The sequence below is a fragment of the Bubalus kerabau genome, chromosome 4, assembly GCF_029407905.1.
Source record: "Bubalus kerabau isolate K-KA32 ecotype Philippines breed swamp buffalo chromosome 4, PCC_UOA_SB_1v2, whole genome shotgun sequence".
In the NCBI taxonomy this organism is placed as follows: Eukaryota; Metazoa; Chordata; class Mammalia; order Artiodactyla; family Bovidae; genus Bubalus; species Bubalus kerabau.
Window position 1 is genome coordinate 19,906,493 of NC_073627.1, and position 15,598 is coordinate 19,922,090.

Consider the following 15,598-nt stretch of genomic DNA (forward strand, 5'->3'; position numbering starts at 1 on the left):
CCTCGGACTTGTCTTGCATGATTCACTTATCAAACAATTTGGGGAATGACTTATTATCTCCCCCACTAGATGATCATCTCAGGGAAGGCAGGAAAAGACCCTACCAGTGGCTCCAAATCCTAGCAAATCAGAAGATTTGGGGATGGGGGAGATTCGAGTTCAGGAAGTTTGAAGCCGTTTCTGGGCCTGACTAGACATCTGGAGGTGCAGGCTAAGAACTCCTCCCCTCTCCGCCACACACACACACACACACACACACAGAGTGGATCTTCTGCCCAGAGCTGAAGGCTTCTGGGAAAGATTGTTTCTGGTCTGGACCTTCCTGGTCTAGTCTGAGATCTCCGTGAGTCTCCTCTGAGGAGGCTCGTCCGCACTGCCTCCAGTCGACAGTAGGTGGCAGCACACACATTCTCATTGCAGCTCTGCGGCTGTTCGCGGACTTCCGGGTGGGGCTAGGACAGATCCGAACATGAAGGAATGTGACTGTCCCAAGTTGGACCTCCTTTTAGTCCCCGGTGCCCAAAACAGAATACAGTAAACAAGTTTTCCTCCAACCCTCTCCCTGTCTCCTCTCCCCTAAGGCTTCGAGCTACGGCAATCCCTACCAAATTCCCGTCTCCTGTCCAGTGTTGTTTTTTTCCCCTACTTAATTTTGCCCTGGCTGTCTTCTCAAACGCTCACTCTTTCGATCCACTGTATTAACCATTCTACGTTCAAAAAAAATTGTTTTAATTGATTACAATGATCTTAAACTTTACAGATGATAATGAGTGCCAAGAAAACTATGAAAAGGAACAGAATGAAAGAGGTCTTGCCTTACAGACTATGAAGCCCCCAGAGTTAAATCGACATAGTATTGGTATGGGAATGGATAAACAGATCAGAACAGAATAGAGAATCCAGAAATAAGTCCGACTACCCAGGTTCGATCCCTGTTTTGGGAAGATCCCCTGGAGAAGGGACTGGCAACCCACTCCAGTATTCTTGCCTGGAGAATTCCAGGACAGAGGAGCCTGTTGGGCTACAGTCCATGGGGTCACAAAGAGTCTGACAGGACTGAACGACTAACACACACAAACATCGGTTTCTAAGATATAACACAGAGGGTTGTTAAGTTAACCAGGGGAAAAAAATGAAAATGATTTTGTAAAAGCAGGCTTTCCAAATGAAAGAAAATAAAACTAGAGCTTTATCTTACACCAAATACAAAAAACAACTTTAGATGCATTAAAATTTTTAAATGTAAAAAAGTGACTTATTTTACAACTAGTGGATAGAGAAGTTCTGGAGATCTAATTCACAACATAGTGATTATATAAAATAATACTATATTATAAACTTCAAAAATGCTGAGACTAAATCTTAACTGTTCTCAACACACAAAAAAATGAAATGATAAATATGATGGAGGTTTTAGCTAACACTACTGTAGTGATCATATCGCTATGTGTAAAGGTATCAAACCAATACTTTGTACACCTTAATATTGTATGTCAATTGTATCTTGAAATAATTTCATAAAATCTTGTATGAAAATCTAGAAGCCTACATGTACAATGTAAGGATGAGAAAATCTTAACCAACACTAAAAACCCCAAAGCTGTAACAGAACTATATACGTTAAAAAAATCATTTTGCAATATACACATCTATCAAATGATCATGATGTACACCTTAAACTTATACAATGTTATATGTCAGTTATATCTCAATAAAGCTGAAAAAGGGCTGCCCTGGTAGCTCAGCTGGTAAAGAATCCACCTGCAATGCAGGAGACCCCAGTTCGATTCCTGGGTCAGGAAGATCCCCTGGAGAAGGGAACAACTACCCACTCCTGTATTCTGGCCTGGAGAATTCCATGGACTGTATAGTCCATGGGGTCCACAGACTCACAAAGAGTCAGACACAACTTTCACTAAAACTGAAAAAAGTTCTATTTTTGGATGGAAAAATAGACCATAAACACAGTTGTTTAGATTAACAAGAGATTTTTTTCTAAATGTGCGATGCAGTTGGGAAATCATAGGTTAACAGCTCTACCATACAGAAAATTCTTACAAATTCAAGACAACCCCATAGAAAAATGGCAAGGTCATGCTCCTGCTCAGTCATGTCCGATTCTTTGCGACCCTTTGGACTATAGTCTGCCAGGCTCCCCGTCCATGGGATTTTTCAGCCAGGAATACTGGAGTGGGTTGCTATTTCTTTCTCCAGGGGATATTTCCAACCAGAGATCAAACCTGCAACTCCTGCATTGCAGGCAGATTCTTTACCCGCCGAGCCATTGAAATTCATGGAAGAATTACTTGAAATTCGTAAGTAGATAGAGAAATGGAAAATCAGATAGCAAAATAACATGTCACTTTATACCCACCAGACTGACCAAAATTAAAGGATGCCAAGTCACCACTTTCTGGAAGGAATATGGAGAAAGGTGGATTCTAGGATGTTGTTGGGTATTGTTGAGGGAAGGAGGTGGTGCCACCTCTCTGAAAAGTAACCTGACAATATCTATTAAAATTTAAAACCCTTCTACTCTTTAACTGAGCAACCCCACTCTTGTGAATTTATCTGATGGAAATGAAACCACCACTACACAGGGATAAGTGTATGAAAGTGTACAAAGATGCTCAGTGTAGCATTAATAACAAAGACACCGGAAACAGTGAACATCCATCAGTGAGTGGTTGAATAAAGGATGACAATGGAATATTATGCGGTTTTTAAAAAGAATGAGAGCTGCACCAATTGTCTTGGAGCAATCCTCATGAGGAATGGTTGAATAAGAAAAGCAAGATGCAGGAAAGTGTGAATAATGTGAACATGTATTTTTAAGACTAACAACAAAAATATTTCACATATATGTGTATATATGTGTGTGAGTATACAATTATATGAGTGTGTTTTTTTTTAATGAATGAATACATGGAATTCCCTGGAGGTCCTATGGTTAGGAGTCAGTGCTTTCAATGCCATGGACCAGGGTTCAGTCTCTGGCTAGGGAACTAAGATCCCACAAACAGTGCAGTGTGGCAAAAAAAAAAAAAAAAAAAAAGAGTGAATACAAACTGGGGTTGTAGATATGGATTAGCTGGTCAGGGAAGTAGGAGAGGGAAAACCACGTTATTTTTTTAAGAAGAAGACTGCTTTAAAAATTTGGGGGAAGATTACACTTGTATGTGTAGATTAAATTATTTATGATGATATGTGGAAAAAATAAACACATTTGACAAGAATAAAATTGGAAAATATCTATTTCAGACATTCATCATGTTCTGTCTTCTCCTATCAAAAGGAGGTGACATTCCCAGATTTCAGCACCAAAAAAACCCCAAACCCAAAAAACAAAACAAAGTAACAACCAAGAGTTGACTTTTCCTTTGAACCCACACAGTACCCCTTACAAACTCATTCCTATCCCTACACCTGGCCTGGGAACATTAAGAATTATATCTAAATCACGTTTGTCTCCCACAAAGTTTGGGGGTCATGGGCCATTATTATCACAGTTCAGTTCATTTGCTCAGTTCAGTCGCTCAGTTCAGACTCTTTGTGACCCCATGGACTGCAGCATGCCAGGCCTCCCTATCCATCATCAATTCCAGAAGTTTACTCAAACTCATGTCCATTGAATCGGTGATGCCATCCAACCATCTCATCCTCTGCTGTCCCCTTCTCCTCCTGCCTTCAATCTTTCCCAGCACACAGGTCACACAGGTCAGCTGAAGGTTAAATATTCAGTAAGTCTCCCTAAGTGCCTGGTTCATTGCTCAGCCTGAAGAATCTGCAGAAAGGAAGTAGATGCTGTGGCCTCTGACCTCATAGAATCTCTTAGAGTAGCAGGCTTCAGATTTTCATGTTCATCGGAATCATGTTTTGGGGGGTGGAGGTGGTGTTCAGATTTGGCAGAACTGGAGACAGGGGACACCATAATCTGCATTTTAAGCAGCACTCTTGTGTTATTCTGACCCCATTTTGAGAATCTCCTCTAAACTCAAGATCCACATGGACAATTTCTTTTCATCTCCATTTTAATTTTCAGAGACATCTCAGGCTTATCACATCCAAAATGCAACTCTTTATACCTTCTAAATTTGTCTGCCACCCACCCAACCTTCCCAATCTCAGCAAATGACTCCACATTCCATTGGTTATTCATACCAGAAACCTGGAAGCCATTCTTGATTCTCTCCTTTTCTTATTAGCAACATCTAATCCATTATATTCGGAGAAGGCAATGGCACCCTACTCCAGTACTCTTGCCTGGAAAATCCCATGGATGGAGGAGCCTTGGTGGGCTGCAGTCCATGGGGTCGCTAAGAGTCAGACATGACTGAGTGCCTTCACTTTCACTTTTCAGTTTCATGCATCGGAGAAGGAAATGGCAACCCACTCCAGTGTTCTTGCCTGGAGAATCCCAGGGACAGCAGAGCCTGGTGGGCTGCCGTCTATGGGGTCGCGCAGAGTTGGACACGAATGAAGTGACTTAGCAGCAGCAGCAATCCATTATCTTACCAAATCCTTCTTCAAAATGTACCTTAAGTTACTTTCTCTCCATATCTATTGTTCTGTCAGTCGCTCAGTCGTGTCTGACTCTTTACAACCTCATGGACGGCAACTGCCACCTTAGTCCAGGTCATCACCATTTATCATCTCTCATGGAATTTACTGCAGTAGATGCATTTCTGTTCTTCCCATGTCCATTCTTGCCCCCTTACAATCCATACTCCTTATAGGCAATGACGGAGCTCTTGAAAATGTTAATAGGGTCACATTGCTTTTTTCCTCTAGATCTGCCAAAGACCCCGCCCGGTGTGGAGCTCCAGCTTCTTGCCATGACTTAGAGGTCCTCCTAGGTAAGACAGTCCCTGCTTCCCTTTCTATTAGAGGACCCTTGACTGAAACCACTGCCTTAGCCAGGCTTAATGATAACCACTTGCATGAGTTGTCTCACAATAGGAGGTTTCTCCTTCCCTGGTGGCTCAGGCAGTAAAGAATCTACCTGCAGTGCAGGAGATGTGGGTTTGATCCCTGGGTTGGGAAGATCCTCTGGGAAGGGAATGGCAACCCACTCCAATATTCTTGCCTGCAAAATCCCTTGGACAGAGGAGCCTGGCAGGCTACAGTCCATGGGGTCACAAAGAGTCAGACATGACTAAGCGACTCTTTCACTTCACGTAAGTAACATAGTGCTGCCACCCAAAATTAACCAGGAGGACTTGGGAGGGGCCCAAAGGAGGGAGTTCATAATATTGTTCTACCAACCTCCCAGACTCCTTTGTGCTGGAACCCATCTTGGCTGAGAGATATGTGCACCACCAGGAAGGACCCTGAGTCAGACCAATATGGACCAAGCAAGATGACTGGCCACAGAGAACCCAGAAACTAACCCCATTACCATAAAACCTGAGACTGTGAGCCATGTGGCAGAGCAGTTCACCTGGGTTCCCTTACGTTTCTGCTCTCTGCCTGGGAGCCTCTTCCCAATAGTCTTTTGCTTTATCAGCATGTGTGTCTCCTTGGACAATTCATTTCTGAGTGTAAAATAAGAGCTCAAGTGAAAAATGAAAATGTGGGCCCCTTATTTAAAAATTGTTAAGAATTTCAAGATGTGTTAGCAGAGTATTAAACCAAGCAAAGAGCCCTTCTGAGTACAGATCCTTGTGTGACTGGCCCTGTCTCTGTCTGGAACTGTCTGCCCCAGTTTATAATAGCCAGCTCTCAGCTCAAATATCACCTCATCAGAGGTGTCACCTGATTGTCACTGAATTTAAAGTAGGCTCATCCAGTTCTTCTCTATCACATCACTGGGTATAATTTTCTTCCCAGCACCTGGCCATATCTGCAATGATCTCATTTGTTTACTTGAGTATTGTCTGTCTCTCCCCACCTTCTCCCCATGACCAGAATATAAGGTCAATGAAGGACCTTTCTCGCTGTGCTCAGCTCTGTATCTCCAGCAGCTAGAGCAGGGCTACTTCAGACTAGGTACAGGATAAATATTTGATGAATAAAGGAATGAATACGCTAACACAGTCCAGGAAGCTGGTCTAGCATTGACCACCTACCATGGGGGAATCCAATGGCCAGCAGTGTTTCTTTCTTTATATATATATATATAATTTTATTTATTTCTATATTTTTGACTGTGCTGGGTCTGTGTTGCTGCACAGGCTTTTCTCTGGTTGTGGAGAGCAGGGGGCCACTCTAGTTGTGATGCCCGGGCTTCTCATTGCGATGGCTTCTCTTGTTATGGAGCACAGGCTCTAGGGTTCATGAGCCTAAGTAATTGTGATTCCAAGACTCTAGAGCACAGGCTCAATAGTTGTAATGCACTAGCTTAGTTGCTCTGCAACATGTGGGATCTTCCTGGATCAGGGATTGATCCTGTGTCTCCTGCATTGGCAGGTGGATTCTTTACCACTGAGCCATCAGGGAAGCCCCCAGTGTTTTCTTTTTATCCTTTGGGTATTGCGAATACCATAGGCTCTTTTTCTCCCATTGCCTTAATTCTATCCTAAGTCTCACACTTAAGTTGCTATCTTTCCTCTGAGTGAGCAGGGATGAACAAACTGTGTTTGAATCTAATTAGCTGTGTGACCAAGAACAAATGATTTGACCTTTCTGAGCCTTGCCTTTTCATCTACCCAATGAGGAGTTTTTTTTTTTTCAATTTTAAAATTTTATAATATGTATATATTATTAAGTATAGTTGACTTACAAGGTTTCAGGTGTACAGCAAGATGATTCAGTTATACATATACACATATATAATTTTTCAGATTATTTTCCATTATAAGTTATTACAAGATATTGACTATAGTTCCCCTGTGCTACACAGTAAATCTTTGTTGCTTATGGCATATCTATTTTTTTTTTTTTTTTTAATATTTTATTTATTTTTATTTACTTATTTATTTTGGCTGCATTGGGTCTTCATTGCTGCGAGTGGGCTGCTCTCTAGCTGCGGCGCTTGGGCTTCTCATTGCAGTGGCTTCTCTTGTTGGGGAGTACAGGCTCTAGGGAGCACGGGTTTCCGTATAGCAGCATGTGGGCTCAGTAACTGTGGCTCCCAGGCTCTAGAGCACAGGCTCAGAAGTTGTGGCGCATGGGCTCAGTTGCCCTGCAGCATGTGGAATCTTCCCAGACCAGGGATCGAACCTGTGACCCCTGCATTGGCAGGCAGACTCTCAACCTCTGGACCACCAGGGAAGTCCGACATATCTATTTTTAAAATTAAAAATCTAGCATTCTACTCATGCTAAGTCAAACAAGTGGAGTCAAAATATCATAACTTTTTAGTTTGGCAAAAATTCATAACTTTTCTAAGATATATAATATGCATACTATTTATATATTTGTACACAAAACTTTGTATTATGCTTGATAAAGGCTTGAGAAAGAATTTTTATTTTATTTTATTTTATTTTTAAACTTTACATAATTGTAGTTTTGCCAAATATCAAAATGAATCCACCACAGGTATACATGTGTTCCCCATCCTGAACCCTCCTCCCTCCTCCCTCCCCATTCCATCCCTCTGGGTCATCCCAGTGCACCAGCCCCAAGCATCCAGTATCGTGCATCGAACCTGGACTGGCAATTCGTTTCATACATGATATTTTACATGTTTCAATGCCATTGAGAAAGAATTTTTAAAAAAAAGAAGAGATGGAGAAATGGAAAACAAACTAAATGAAATGGGAGCACTGAATATGAAACAGAAAAAGCGGAACACGCTAGATAAAAGTAAACGATCATCATCCAGTCCAGTTGTTTTTAAACATGGCTGCTCATTAGAAACATATCTAGAACTCTGGAGAAAAGAGCAATAACAGCATATGTATTTTCCAAAAAATTTCAAGGTAATTCTGATATGCATCCGGATTTTCAAAAGTGATTACAGGTTTTTCTATTCGATCCTAGTTTTGGTGCTATAGGGGTTTCCCAGATGGTGCTAGTGGTAAAGACCCTGCCTACCAATGCAGGAGATGTGAGAGACACAGGTTCGATCCCTGGGTCAGGAAGATCCCCTGGAGGTGGGCATGGCAAACCACTTCTGTGTTCTTGGGCTTCCCTGGTGGCTCAGACAGTAAAGAATCTGCCTGCAATGCAGGAGACCTGGGTTAAAGCCCTGGATTGGGAAGATCCCCTGGAGAAGGGAACAGCTACCCACTGCAGTATTCTTGCCTGGAGAATCCCATGGACGGAGAAGCCTGGTAGGCTGCAGTCCATGAGGTCGCACAGAGTCGGACATGACTGAAGCGACTTGGCAGCGGCGGCGGCAGTATTCTTGCCAGGAGAATTCCATGAACAAAGGAGCCTGGCAGGTTACAGTCCATGGGGTCGCAAAGAATCGAGCATGACTGAACGACTTTCACTTCCTTTGTTGATATAGAGTTCTATTATTTTTCTGTTGACCAATCATGATACATGGTATTAAGTGAGTAATAGTTACATAATCACAATAGTAAAAGATGTTTGTCAGTTTTCACAATCAATAGCCAGAACCGCCCCCCTAAAAAAAGATAATTACAGTTGCAAGCCATAATGGGAACATGATTAACCTAACAATATAAAATAATTACATACAGTTTGAGGGCATCAAGCAGAGTGATGTAGTAAGTGGAAGTGCATACATGCACATGTTTTCATTCACCCAGCTAGTCTATGTCTTTTGGTTGGTGCATTTAATCAATTTACATTTAAGGTAATTATCAATATGTAAATTCCCCAAGCCAGGCTTGTGACCTTCCAGATGTTCAAGCTGGTTTTAGAAAAGGCAGAGGAACCAGAGATCAAATTCCAAACATCCGTTGGATCATCGAAAAAGCAAGAGAGAGTTCCAGAAAAACATCTATTTCTGCTTTATTGACTATGCCAAAGCCTTTGACTATGTGCATCACAGTAAACTGGAAAATTCTGAAAGAGATGGGAATACCAGATCACCTGCCCAGACCACCACCTGCCTCTTGAGAAATCTGTATGCAGGTCAGGAAGCAACAGTTAGAACTGGACATGAAACAACAGACTGGTTCCAAACTGGGAAAGGAGTACGTCAAGGCTGTATATTGTCACCCTGCTTATTTAACTTATATGCAGAGTACATCATGAGAAACGCTGGGCTGGATGAAGCACAAGCTGGAATCAAGATTTCTGGGAGAAATATCAATAACCTCAGATATGCAGATGATACCACCCTTATGGCAGAAAGTGAAAAACTAAAGAGCCTCTTGATGAAAGTGAAAGAGGAGAGTGAAAAAGTTGGCTTAAAGCTCAACATTCAGAAAACTAAGATCATGGCATCCTGTCCCATCACTTCATGGCAGATAGATGGGGAAACAGTGGAAACAGTGTCAGACTTTATTTTGGGGGGGCTCCAAAATCACTGCAGATGGTGATTGCAGCCATGAAATTAAAAGACCCTTACTCCTTGGAAGGAAAGTTATGACCAACCTAGACAGCAAATTAAAAAGCAGAGACATTACTTTGCCAACAAAGGTCCATCTAGTCAAGGCTATGATTTTTCCAGTAGTCATGTATGGATGTGAGAGTTGGACTATAAAGAAAGCTGAGCACCGAAGAATTGATGCTTTTGAACTGTGGGGTTGGAGAAGACTCTTGAGAGTCCCTTGGACTGCAAGGAGATCCAACCAGTCCATCCTAAAGGAGATCAGTCCTGAGTGTTCACTGGAAGGACTAATGTTGAAGCTGAAACTCCAATACTTTGGCCACCTCATGCGAAAAACTGAATCATTTGAAAAGACCCTGATTCTGGGAAAGATTGAAAGTGGGAGGAGAAGGAGATGACAGAGGATGAGATGGTTGGATGGCATCACTGATTCAATGGACATGAGTTTGTGTAAGGTCTGGGAGTTGGTGATGGACAGGGAGGCCTGGCATGCTGCAGTCCATGGGGTCACAAAGAGTTGTATACTACTGAGCGAATGAACTGATGGTCCTGTTACCATTTTCTTAATTGTTTTGGGTTTGTTTTCTGTTGGTCTTTTCTTTGTCTTGTGTTTCCTGCCTAGAGAAGTTCCTTTGGCATTTGTTGTAAAGCTGGTTTGGTGGTGCTGAATTCTCTTAACTTTTGCTTGTCTGGAAAGCTTTTGATTTCTCCATCAAATCTGAATGAGAGTCTTGCTGGGTAGAGTACCCTTGGCTGTAGGTTCTTCCCTTTCATCACTTTAAGTAGATCATGCCATTCTCTTCTGGCTTGTTGAGTTTCTGTTGAGAAATCAGCTGATAACCTGATGGGAGTTCCCTGGTTATTTGTCGTTTTTCCCTTGTTGCTTTTTATATTTTATCTTTGTCTTTAATTTTTGTCAGTTTTATTACTGTGTATCTTGGGGGGTTCCTCCTTGCATTTATCCTGCCTGGAACTCTCTGTGCTTCCTGGACTTGATTGACTATTTCCTTTCCCATGTTAGGGAAGTTTTCAGTTATTATCTCTTCAAATATTTTCTCAGGTCCTTTCTCTCTCTCCTCCTCCTTCTGGGAGATTTTTGGTGTGTTTAATGTTGTCCCAGAGGTCTCTTAGGCTGTCTTCCTTTTTTTTTTCATTCTTTTTTCTGTATTCTGTTCTGCAGCAGTGATTTCTACCATTCTTTCCTCCAGGTCATTTATCTGTTCTTCTACTTCTATTATTCTGCTATTGATTCCTTCTAGTGTATTATTCATCTCTATTTGTTCTTTCTTTCTTATAGGTCTTTGGTAAACATTTCTTGCATCTTCTCCATTGTTTTCCCAAGATCCTGGATCATCTTCACTATCATTATTCTAAATTCTTTTTCTGAAAGGTTGCCTATCTCCACTTCATTTAGTTGTTTTTCAGAGGTTTTACCTTGTCCCTTCATCTGGGTCATAACTTTCTGCTTTTTCATCTCGATTAACTTTCTGTAATGTGGTTTTTGTTCTAGCTGTGGGATTGTGGTTCTTCTTGCTTCTTCTCTCTGCCCTCTAAAGGAGGAAGCTAAGAGGCTCGTGTAAGCTTCCTGATTGGAGGGACTGGGAGTGGGAAACCTAGGTTTTGCTCTGGTGGGCAAGGCCTTGCTTTAATCCAATTATCTGCTGATGGGTAGGGTGGCACTCCCTCCCTATTGTTTGGCCTGAGGCAACCCAGCCCTGGGGTCTACAGGTTCTATAGTAGAGTTAAAGGCAACCTCCAAGAGGGCTTATGCCAAAAGGGGCCTTCCAGGACTGCTGCTGCCAGTGCCACTGTCCCTGTGGTGAGCCCCTGCCAACCCTCACCTCCACAGGAGACCCTCCAACACTAGTAGGTAGTTTTGGTTCAGTCTCCTGTGAGGTCACTACTCCTTTCCTCTGGGTCTTGGCGTACACAAGATTTCATTTGTGCACTCCAAGACTGGAGTCTCTGTTATCCAGAGTCCTGTGGAAGTCCTATAATCAAATCCTGCTGACCTTCAAGGTCAGAGTCCTTGGGGATTTCCAGGCCCTTTGTCAGATCCCCAGGCTGGGAAGCCTGTGTGGGGTTCAGAACCTTCACAACTTCTTTGGTATTATTGTTCTCCAGTTTGTGGGCCACCCACCCAGTGGGTAAGGAGTTTGATTTTATTGTGATTGTGCCCCTCCTACCATCTTGCTGCAGCTTCCTCCCTGTCTTTGGATGTGGGATATCTTTTTTTGGTAGGTTCCAGCATCCTTCTGTTGATGGTTATTCAACAGCTAGTTGCAATTTTGGTGCTGATATTTATGTTATCAGCTATTTAGATGATTTCGAGATTAAATGTGTGAAAATTAATGAAGGGTTGTTGTTATTGTCATGTTATTGTCATGGCTAAGTCATGCCTGAGTCTTTGCAACCCTGTGGACTGCAGCATGCCAGACTTCCCTGTCCTTCACTGTCTCTCAGAGTTTGCTCAGACTCATGTCCATTGTGTCAACGATGCCATCCAACCATCTCATCCTGTCACCCCCTCCTCCTCCTGCTCTCATTCTTTCCAGCATCATGGTCTTTTCCAATGAGTCGGCTCTTTGTATCAGGTGGCCAAATACTGGAGCTTCAGTTTCAGCATCAGTCCTTCCAATGAATATTCAGGGTTGACTTTCTTTAGAACTGACTGGTTTGATCTCCTGGTAGTCCAAGGGTGCAGTCTCCAGCACCACAATTTGAAAGCATCAATTCTTCAGCACTCAACCTTTTTTATGGTTCAACTCTCACATCAGTACATGACTACTGGAAAAACCATAGCTTTGACTATATGGACTTTTGTCAGCAAAGTGATGTCTCTGCTTTTTAACAAGTTGTCTAGATTTGTCATAGTTTTTTTCCCAAGAAGCAAGCATCTTTTAAGTTCATGGCTGCAGTCTCCATCCACAGTGATTTTGGGGTCCAAGAAAATAAAGTCTGTCACTGTTTCCATTTTTCCCCCATCCATTTGCCATGAAGTAATGGGACCGCATGCCATGATCTTAGTTTTTTGAATGTTGAGTTTTAAGCCAGCTTTTTCACTCTCTTCTTTCACCCTCATCAAGAGGCTCTTTAGTTCCTCTTTGTTTTCTTCTGTTAAAGTGGTATCATCTGCATATCTGAGGTTGATGATATTTCTCCTTACAATCTTGATTCCAGCTTCAGATTCATCCAGCCTGGCATTTCATATGATGTACTCTGCATATAAGTTAAATAAGCAGGGTGACAATATACAGCCTTGATGAACTCTTTTCTCAATTTTGAACCAGCCCATTGTTCCATGTCGGGTTCTAATTGTTGCTTCTTGACCTGCATACAGTTTTCTCAGGAGACAGATAATGTGGTCTGGTATTCCCATCTCTTTAAGTATTTTCCACAGTTTGTTGTGATCCACAGAGTCAAAGGCTTTAGCATAGTCACTGAAGCAGAAATAGATGTTTTTCTAGAATTCTCTTGCTTTCTCTACAATCCAATGGATGTTGGCAATTTGACTTCTGGTTCCTCTGTCTTTTCTAAATCCCTTCAGGCCCACCCAGGGGGGATGTAGTGGCTTGACGGCTGCATTATCTTTTACCTAATATGGCAGGCAACATTCACAATATTCACAACATTCACAATATGAACAAGGATCCCAACAGGAAGAGATGTACAGTAAACAAAGGATGTTGCATCCATCAAGTCCACATTATAACCTCCCTAACCGCTTCAGTATTCTTGCCTTGAGAACCCCATGAACAGTATGAAAAGGCAAAATGATAGGATACTGGAAGAGGAACTCCCCAGGTCAGTAGGTGCCCAATATGCTACTGCAGATCAGTGGAGAAATAACTCCAGAAAGAATGAAGGGATGGAGCCAAAGCAAAAACAATACCCAGCTGTGGATGTGACTGGTGATACAAGCAAGGTCCGGTGCTGTAAACAGCAATATTGCATAGGAACCTGGAATGTCAGGTCCATGAATCAAGGCAAATTGGAAGTGGTCAAACAAGAGTTGGCAAGAGTGAATGTTGACATTCTAGGAATCAGCAAACTGAAATGGACTGGAATGGGTGAATTTAACTCAGATGACCATTATATCTACTACTACGGGCAGGAATCCCTCAGAAGAAATGGAGTGGCTATCATGGTCAACAAAAGAGTCAGAAATGCAGTACTTGGATGCAATCTCAAAAACGACAGAATGATCTCTGTTTGTTTCCAAGGCAAACCATTCAATATCACAGTAATCCAAGTCTATGCCCCAACCAGTAACGCTGAAGAAGCTGAAGTTGAACGGTTCTATGAAGACCTATAAGACCTTTTAGAACTAACACCCAAAAAAGATGTCCTTTTCATTATAGGGGACTGGAATGCAAAAGTAGGAAGTCAAGAAACACCTGGAGTAACAGGCAAATTTGGCCTTGGAATACAGAATGAAGCAGGGCAAAGACTAATAGAGTTTTGCCAAGAAAATGCACTGGTCATAACAAACACCCTCTTCCAACAACACAAGAGAAGACTCTACACATGGACATCACCAGATGGTCAACACCGAAATCAGATTGATTATATTCTTTGCAGCCAAAGATGGAGAAACTCTATACAGTCAGCAAAAACAAGACCGGGAGCTGACTGTGGCTCAGACCATGAACTCCTTATTGCCAAATTCAGACTTAAACTGAAGAAAGTAGGGAAAGCCACTAGACCATTCAGGTATGACCTAAATCAAATCCCTTATGATTATACAGTGGAAGTGAGAAATAGATTTAAGGACCTAGATCTGATAGATAGAGTGCCTGATGAACTCTGGAATGAGGTTCGTGACATTGTACAGGAGACAGGGATCAAGACCATCTCCATGGAAAAGAAATGCAAAAAAGCAAAATGGCTGTCTGGGGAGACCTTACAAATAGCTGTGAAAAGAAGAGAAGCGAAAAGCAAAGGAAAAAAGGAAAGATATAAACATCTGAATGCAGAGTTCCAAAGAATAGCAAGGAGAGATAAGAAAGCCTTCTTCAGCGATCAATGCAAAGAAATAGAGGAAAACAACAGAATGGGAAAGACTAGGGATCTCTTCAAGAAAATCAGAGATACCAAAGGAACATTTCATGCAAAGATGAGCTCGATAAAGGACAGAAATGGTATAGACCTAACAGAATCAGAAGATATTAAGAAGAGATCGCAAGAATACACAGAAGAACTGTACAAAAAAGATCTTCACGACCAAGATAATCACGATGGTGTGATCACTGACCTAGAGCCAGACATCCTGGAATGTGAAGTCAAGTGGGCCTTAGAAAGCATCACTATGAACAAAGCTAGTGGAGGTGATGGAATTCCAGTGGAGCTATTCCAAATCCTGAAAGATGATGCTGTGAAAGTGCTGCACTCAATATGCCAGCAAATTTGGAAAACTCAGCAGTGGCCACAGGACTGGAAAAGGTCAGTTTTCATTCCAATCCCAAAGAAAGGCAATGCCAAAGAATGCTCAAACTACCACACAATTGCACTCATCTCACATGCTAGTAAAGTAATGCTCAAAATTCTCCAAGCCAGGCTTCAGCAATATGTGAACCGTGAACTTCCTGATGTTCAAGCTGATTTTAGAAAATGCAGAGGAACCAGAGATCAAATTGCCAACATCCGCTGGATCATGGAAAAAGCAAGAGAGTTCCAGAAAAGCATCTATTTCTGCTTTATTGACTATGCCAAAGCCTTTGACTGTGTGGATCACAGTAAACTGTGGAAAATTCTTCAAGAGATGGGAATACCAGACCACCTGATCTGCCTCTTGAGAAATTTGTATGCAGGTCAGGAAGCAACAGTTAGAATTGGACATGGAACAACAGACTGGTTCCAAATAGGAAAAGGAGTTCGTCAAGGCTGTATATTGTTACCCTGTTTATTTAACTTATATGCAGAGTACATCATGAGAAACTCTGGACTGGAAGAAACACAAGCTGGAATCAAGATTGCCGGGAGAAATATCAATAACCTCAGACATGCAGATGACACCATCCTTATGGCAGAAAGTGAAGAGGAACTAAAAAGCCTCCTGATGAAAGTGAAAGTGGAGAGTGAAAAAGTTGGCTTAAAGCTCAACATTCAGAAAACGAAGATCATGGCATCCGGTCCCATGACTTCATGTGAAATAGATGGGGAAACAGTGGAAACAGTGTCACACTT